The following is a 6,985-nucleotide window of genomic DNA, read 5'->3' as shown; positions in this document are numbered from 1 at the left end:
CTAAGGGGAAGCCCAGTAGATTAATGTCTCCCAAGCAGCTTTTGCATCCCCTATGAATATTCTTCAGAAAAGTCAAAAGCTATTTTAGGTATACCTGTAAACACCTGTATGAAACTTCTCTTCTGACACCATATCTTGGGCTACGCTCATACTTGCTTATTTGCTGGAATGTTGCTTTTATTAGGGTTGTCAGGTCAGCAGTACCCCAGATCCTGGGATTTTGAGGCCTAAACCTGAGGTCTAGAGGCATGCCACAGTGATGTCATGATGATGGGCCCTGGTGATGTCATTAAGCATGACACATTAAGTAATAACCATAGTGCAGAACCTGAAAAGGAAGATGGCCTTGCAACCTATGTTTGTTGTGAACTGCTCTTGCGAACAACTGGTGGTAATGATGCAAAGCCAGTCAGTACTGTATATATTTTTACTTTCCTTCTGACCTCCCTATTTACACACCCTGATCACCAACCCTTATACCATTATACACTTTTTTACTTTTTAAGGTGACTCTTTAAGACATGCTTGCTTGTTCAGAACACAACACCACCACATTTAGGAGTTCATAGGAGCACATTGCATTAACATCAGCATACAAAATCAGCTGTGGTGCAGGTCTTCCTGTCTGGCATATAAATCAGTCTCACAGAAGTGGGGAGCAATCTGGTGGGAGTGGGGGCACTAGCACAAAGCAGGTTAACTTCCCCAGCCTCTGATTGGAACAGAAACACGCAGAAACAATATATTCCCAAAGCTCAGTGTTTAAGACACAGGATGTGCCAGGAGTTGTAGTCCACCAAAGCAAAAATGGCAAATGTCACAGCAAAAACAGACCTTTACAAACTTTAGACACAATTTATTCACCAACCTCTGTGTTTAAGACATGTGGGGGAGAGGAGCCCCCCCAAAAAGCACTGAGCTGAAGAAACACATTTTGTGAATTAAAATTGCTTCAGGCTCTGGGGAGGGTTTCCTCATGAGCCAGGAGGAGTCTCCAGGCAGCTGCCAATATATGTGATTTCAGTTACACATGCGGAGGCCCAGAATGTAACCCAGGCATAAATTGGGAGTTGCCTGTACAAACGAATTAACAAAAAAAAACCCTTAACATTCAAGAAAAATAATACAGAATGGCCTATTGACTTTCAGTCTCTCTGTGTTTGCATATTCATTCTATCTGCAATTATCTCTCTCCATACTCCAGGAGTGGAAAACCCCTTTTCAGCCTGATGAGCAATTTCCCTCTTGCAGAACCTTCTGGGGCCCACATATCACTGGACAAAAAGCAGATGGAGCAACAGGTGCCACTCTTGCCTTAGTACAGTAGGTAACAGTCCAGCCTTGCCAAAGCCAGGGGTTTCTACACCCACCCATATTCCACATATGCATTTCTGGAGGACCTCCTTCATACGCCAGGGTCTGACGTTCCCCACCTCTGCCAAACACCCTTGAAATCAACAAAGGTTTAGCTGTAACTTGATGGAAGCTGAGACTGTCATTCTCTCTTGAACATGCTAGGCTGGAGTAATTCTTTCTGAACTTTGTGTAATTGTAAAAGAAGCTCATGGGCCTTACTAACACGTACCTAGAATAACAAGGAGAGCTTACAAGAAAAGCCCAGGGAGTACAGCTGAAATAATTGTTCAGGTCTGACACTTCCAACACCTTTTTGTCGGAAGTAAACAGCTCAGAAGAGACCACAAAAGTAAGTAAGTGCCCTCAGGGAGATGCACAATACACTGATGTCTCACAAGCAAGTTTTACATCCCCAGTGAATATTATTTAGAAAAGTCTGACTAAACTGGAAACTTTTCTTTTGACACCAATTTTTGAACTGGGGCTATGCCCATCATTGTTTATTTATTGGAATTTCATTATGCCATTTGCAGTCTTCCATAGAAAGCACACCAGCCTTGTCTTGTGCCTCAGAGAATGGCTGTAGCTCAGTGGAAGAGGTTCTGCTTTGCATACAGAAGGTCCCAGGTTCAATCCCCATAATATCCAAGTAGGGTTTGGAAAGGCTCTTGCCCAAAACGCAAGTGAGCTGCTGCCACTCATTGCAGACAATATGGAGGTTTATGCACTAATTCAATTTGACGTAGGATAAGATAGCTTAACATGTTTGCATGTTCCGACCCAGAGACTGCCCCCCTAAATAAACACACATTTGACTCAAATATTAGTTTTGGTTTTTGGCAGAATTTAGGCCACAACTTAATTGATTACAGAAAAGTGAGTGGCTGCATAGGCTCTGGTTCGACTAGCTCCCTGCACCCTTGCAGGTAGTGCTGACCCAGAGCTCTATCATAGGTCAGCCAAGGGTGAACACCGGAGGTAGGTGAAAGGCCCGGGAACAGACTCTGTTCACTCCCCAGATGCTCCCCTGGACTCAGGCATGGGCACAACCCCCTCTCGGGGGTTGACCAAACCAAGTTGAGTCCCTGGATTTCTTTAACGGAATACAGTAGCACCTCCGGTTACAGACACTTCAGGTTACAGACTCCGCTAACCCAGAAATAGTACCTCAGGTTAAGAACTTTGCTTCAGGATGAGAACAGAAATCGCGCGGCAGCAGCGGGAGGCTCCATTAGCTAAAATGGTACCTCAGGTTAAGTTAAGAACGGACCTCCAGAACGAATTAAGTTCTTAACCCGAGGTACCACTGTACCCTTCACATAGCGATGGCGAGACCGTTCTCCCATCCCTATCACCTGAACCAGTGCCTATTCGCAAACTTACAAGTTGTGACGATTTGCTACGCGGCAGGTGAAACTCAAATGGCAACAGCCAATCAGCCAAGTGGGGAAAATTCCCGCTGTGCTCCTGTCCCAACGACAGACGACACACAACGGCATAGCAAGGTCAATCGCAAAATGCCCTAAATATAGGGAGAGGTGGGTGGGTGTTCCGATGCACGAGCTGAAATAGGAAGCTCTGGGTCACGTGCATAGGTATATATAGGTCCCTCAATCCATTTAGAATGCACCCCATTGGCCAGATTCAACCCAGCAACGAGGGACCTACCAATCGGGTGTTGTAGCTGTCCAATATATCGTACCTGCCCACAACCAGGAGGTCAGTCTCCAGGTCTCACTGCAACACGTGCCCTCTTTTAGATTTTAGATTAATTCTATGATTCTATGATTCTGTGATTCTGTGATTCTATGATTCTATGATTCTATGATTCTATGATTCTATGATTCTATGATTCTATGATTCTATGATTCTATGATTCTATGATTCTATTCCAGGTCTCACTGCAACACGTGCCCTCTTTTAGAGAGGACACGCTTTATCCTGCATGATCAAAGACATTAGGGTAGTCCTTGAAGTCAACAGGCCAGCCCCCCTATTCAACACTCAATGCAGTTTCTAGAGCATTCAGTCTTTTAGCACCAGCGGTCTGATTTACGAAGCCCCAGTTCCAATCCTGGAGAGGAGTCTTAGGTGCTCTGACTCTATTCATCTCTACCTTAGATTTGTCTGGAGCAAATCGCAGAAAACTGGCAGGTAGTTGAGCTGTCCATTGACAGAGACAGGATGTCCTGATCCTGGGCAGAAACATCAGGACTGTGCTGGGAATCAGACAGTTGTTCCCATTCTTTTTCTGGTGTTTCCTTGAGCAGCACATTGGGCAGGGGGTGATTGTGTGGTTGACCCTAAAGTGAGACTCTAAGCCTTCACAAAGTATATAGTAAAGCAGTACAAAGAAGATGCTGTTTGGGTTAGCTCACTTACTAACAAACAACTGTTGTTATACTGCTGGTTTTAAAACACTTTTTGCAAGCACCCAAAATATCATTATAGTCTTCTCTCAGCATTCTACTGTCCTGTCAAGACCTGAGCAAGTTCTGTACCTCCCAGATTTTCCCCCCTCTATCACTGCTGCATCCCACCCATCCACCAAAAAGCCCAAGGCAGATTACATGGACCGCTCTCATTTCATCAACAATACATTGAGGTTAGGCTGAGAGACAATCAGTGCTTTCCAACTTTAGACATGTTCAAAGTTTAGTCATTAATTTCAATGGGTCTGCACTGAAGACAGTTGATACAACCCAACAACATGTCTAAGGAATAATAACATTGCCTGCCCTCATTGCATATTGTCGTCCAAGCTTGCAATATTTGGTTGATAAGGTAAAACATATATACGAAGCTTCCAGTGAAGGAATGTGTAAGTAATATGGATGAGAATGAGAAATGTCTCACAAGAAAATGCAGCTCATCTAAAGAAAGTAGAATTGCAGCTTAATCGAAGAGGTAGGAATGATGAGAGGGACCTTATCTGGGACCTAGATGAGAGGGAATAGGCCAAATCTGTGGGAAAAACAGTGGACAGTTAGAGCAACATTATTATGGGCAGGACATGTATAGACAATTGGTGACCCTGCTGTTAAGATTAAACAGGCAAGTGAGTAATGAGCATGGAAGTCTGTACATCACAGGACATTTGACAGCCAGCAACATTGCTGTTGCTGAAGACGCATGTGCCTTGCTGACCACACCTTCAGTTACACTGTTCATTAGAAAGGACTGGATTATATAAGGCATTGGCTGATTTCAGACTTCCCAGCTGAAGAGAAACTCTGGAAGTTAAGGCGGTGGGCAACAGCAGGTAATCCTTACTGTACTTTGTTCTATTTCAACCCAACTACAAGAAATTGGATTTTCATTTTCATGTATATGATCCATGTCTTTATACTAAATACACGTGCATTTCAGTTACTTTTTAAAAAAAGTTTCAGATAAACTACTGAAAGACTTTGTCTTAATTCTGGCTTTAAAGAATGTAACAAATTCAAATCATCCAGACTAATTGTTGGAGACTTCCAAAAACACAAAGACACACACACACACACCTTGGAAATTTACTTCAGTACTGTCCTTTATCCTGGTTTATTTGCTTTGTAAAAGAGAGGCTTGATATTTAAACTGTGATACTAGACCATAAAAATCAATAAATGTTGACTATTTTTTTTTAATCTTTTGGATGCAAGATTTTCAGTCTTGTAATTTTTTTTTGAAATTGTGAGAAATAAAGTTCCCACCACCACCATTACATAAACTTTTATTTTGTTCTCCTCTTCATCTACATAACCAATTTTTCATTTTTTAAAACAGATTTATAAAAATACAAAATTGAATCATAACCAAGCGAAGACTGAAGATTAAAAAATACACCATTGTGCACACAGTGCAATATTCCCATATGCATGTACAGTATTCTAAACAAAAATGTAGATTTACTGAAGTAGCCCAAATCACCCTTTTTCAACACTGAGCCATGCTGTCACTTACTCGGGGGTAAGTCCCATTGAAAGTACGAGGACTTTCCTCTGAGTGAACAAGCAGAAGATAAAGATGTAAATTATGTAACAAGTCAATTTTTAAGTTCACCCTAACAACCCTGTTTCCTGTATAGACTTATGACTTCTAGGAGAAGGCGGCTGGGTCAACCCTGCTAGATGGGCAGGGTTTAAACAATAAAATAATAATAATAATAATAATAATTATTATTATTATTATTATTATTATTATTATTATTATCAGAGATGAGACAAAGGGAACATGCTCTTCTAATGTCTGTATCTATAGCTATCTGACTATCTACCTCTCTATTGGGAGGGGGGCATATTTAGGATACCCCAGAAATGTACTTTGTCTCTTTGGAGAGTTGTTGTTGCATTTTTTTTTATTTGCAATGTTTTATACAACATTTTAAAGTCTTCTCAGTATGGAAATATTGCCCCACCACCACATTAGTCCTGTAAACCCTGAAGAATGCTGTGATCGCTGTTACAGAGCAAGCATGTGGTTGCACCTCTAGAATGGGTGCAGCCAAAAACAAAATCCTCCGACACCAAGCATCCTTATGATCATTCTAAAGTGTCATGGCATTCAGGCAAAACAAAAAACAAACAAAACAGAACGAGTGAGCACTCACATTTGAAGTCCCTATCTAAAAGCTCCTAATTTCACATTAATTTCCCTGTAACACTTCACTGTACTTAAATCAGGGTGATTTAAAAATGAGAAGGTGGATTTTGTCCATTCTTTATCCACTTAAAAGTGGAAAGGGGATTTTAGTCTGCTTTTGTGATCATGAATACAGTATAGAACTAGAGGAGGAGGCTATTACAGTTTAATGAATCAATAGGAAAAGGATGTGATTTTGTGTATGTATGAAACTAGTGGGGTTACACCAGTTTGACTGATCACCTAGTTTTGTAATAATATTCCTTGAGCCAGACAGACTCTCTCCTAAGGATTCTTTGCACAAATATTACACTCTGTGCTTCATAATTACCAGGCAAAGTTCAAGGTTTTGGTATCAACAAATAATGCCCTATGAGAGACAAGGGAGAAATTTGATTCAGTTCACATTTAATGGTGAACCTACTAAATTCACTTTCCAAAATGATTTTTAAAAATACAGCCATCTTTCTACATTTGCACTTCTCCAAATTCTGTAGTGCATTCTCCAGCCAAGTAACATGTATAAAAGTAGGGTAATAAAAATGCAGATATTAGTGAAAATAGCACACAGAGGTGCACTTAGTTAGGGGAAATTGTTTTGCAAAAATGTATATATGGCACTCAAATGCTGTTGAATATTCATGAGAACATCACAAGAAAAAAATATCACAAACCAATGTGGAAATATGGAAAACTGAACTTAAGATCAGGAAAATGAAAGAAACTGAAATGGAGATAGCTCCTTTGGAGCTAGGCACCAGGTAACTTGAAAGACTGACTTTCCCCTTATATACCTAGTAGGTCACTGCTGCTGTCTTCAGGAGAGTATCTACTCCAAGTCCCTTAAATATTACTATTTATATTTTCCAGAGACAGTTGGTAGGCATTTTTGTTTCAACCAGCTTTTCCAGCTGGGTAAAAAGATGTTTATTCTGTATTTCAAAGTGTCATCTTTTGTGCCTTAAAAAAGGAGAGAGAGCCAATTTTAACTGTTTGTTTGGTGTGT

The 6,985-nt window shown here is 40.9% G+C and overlaps 1 long non-coding RNA gene across 1 annotated transcript in view; it reads right to left on the bottom strand.

Annotated features, from left to right (window-relative positions):
- The window catches only part of LOC310760040, a 592,410-nt gene that overhangs the window by 18,171 nt on the left and 567,254 nt on the right, over positions 1-6,985 (bottom strand). The window lies entirely within an intron of this gene.

The sequence above is a fragment of the Podarcis filfolensis genome (assembly GCF_964270895.1).
Source record: "Podarcis filfolensis genome assembly, chromosome: 3".
Taxonomy (NCBI): Eukaryota; Metazoa; Chordata; class Lepidosauria; order Squamata; family Lacertidae; genus Podarcis; species Podarcis filfolensis.
Note: the sequence above shows the minus strand (reverse complement) of the source record. Positions and strands in the feature narration are given on the sequence as shown.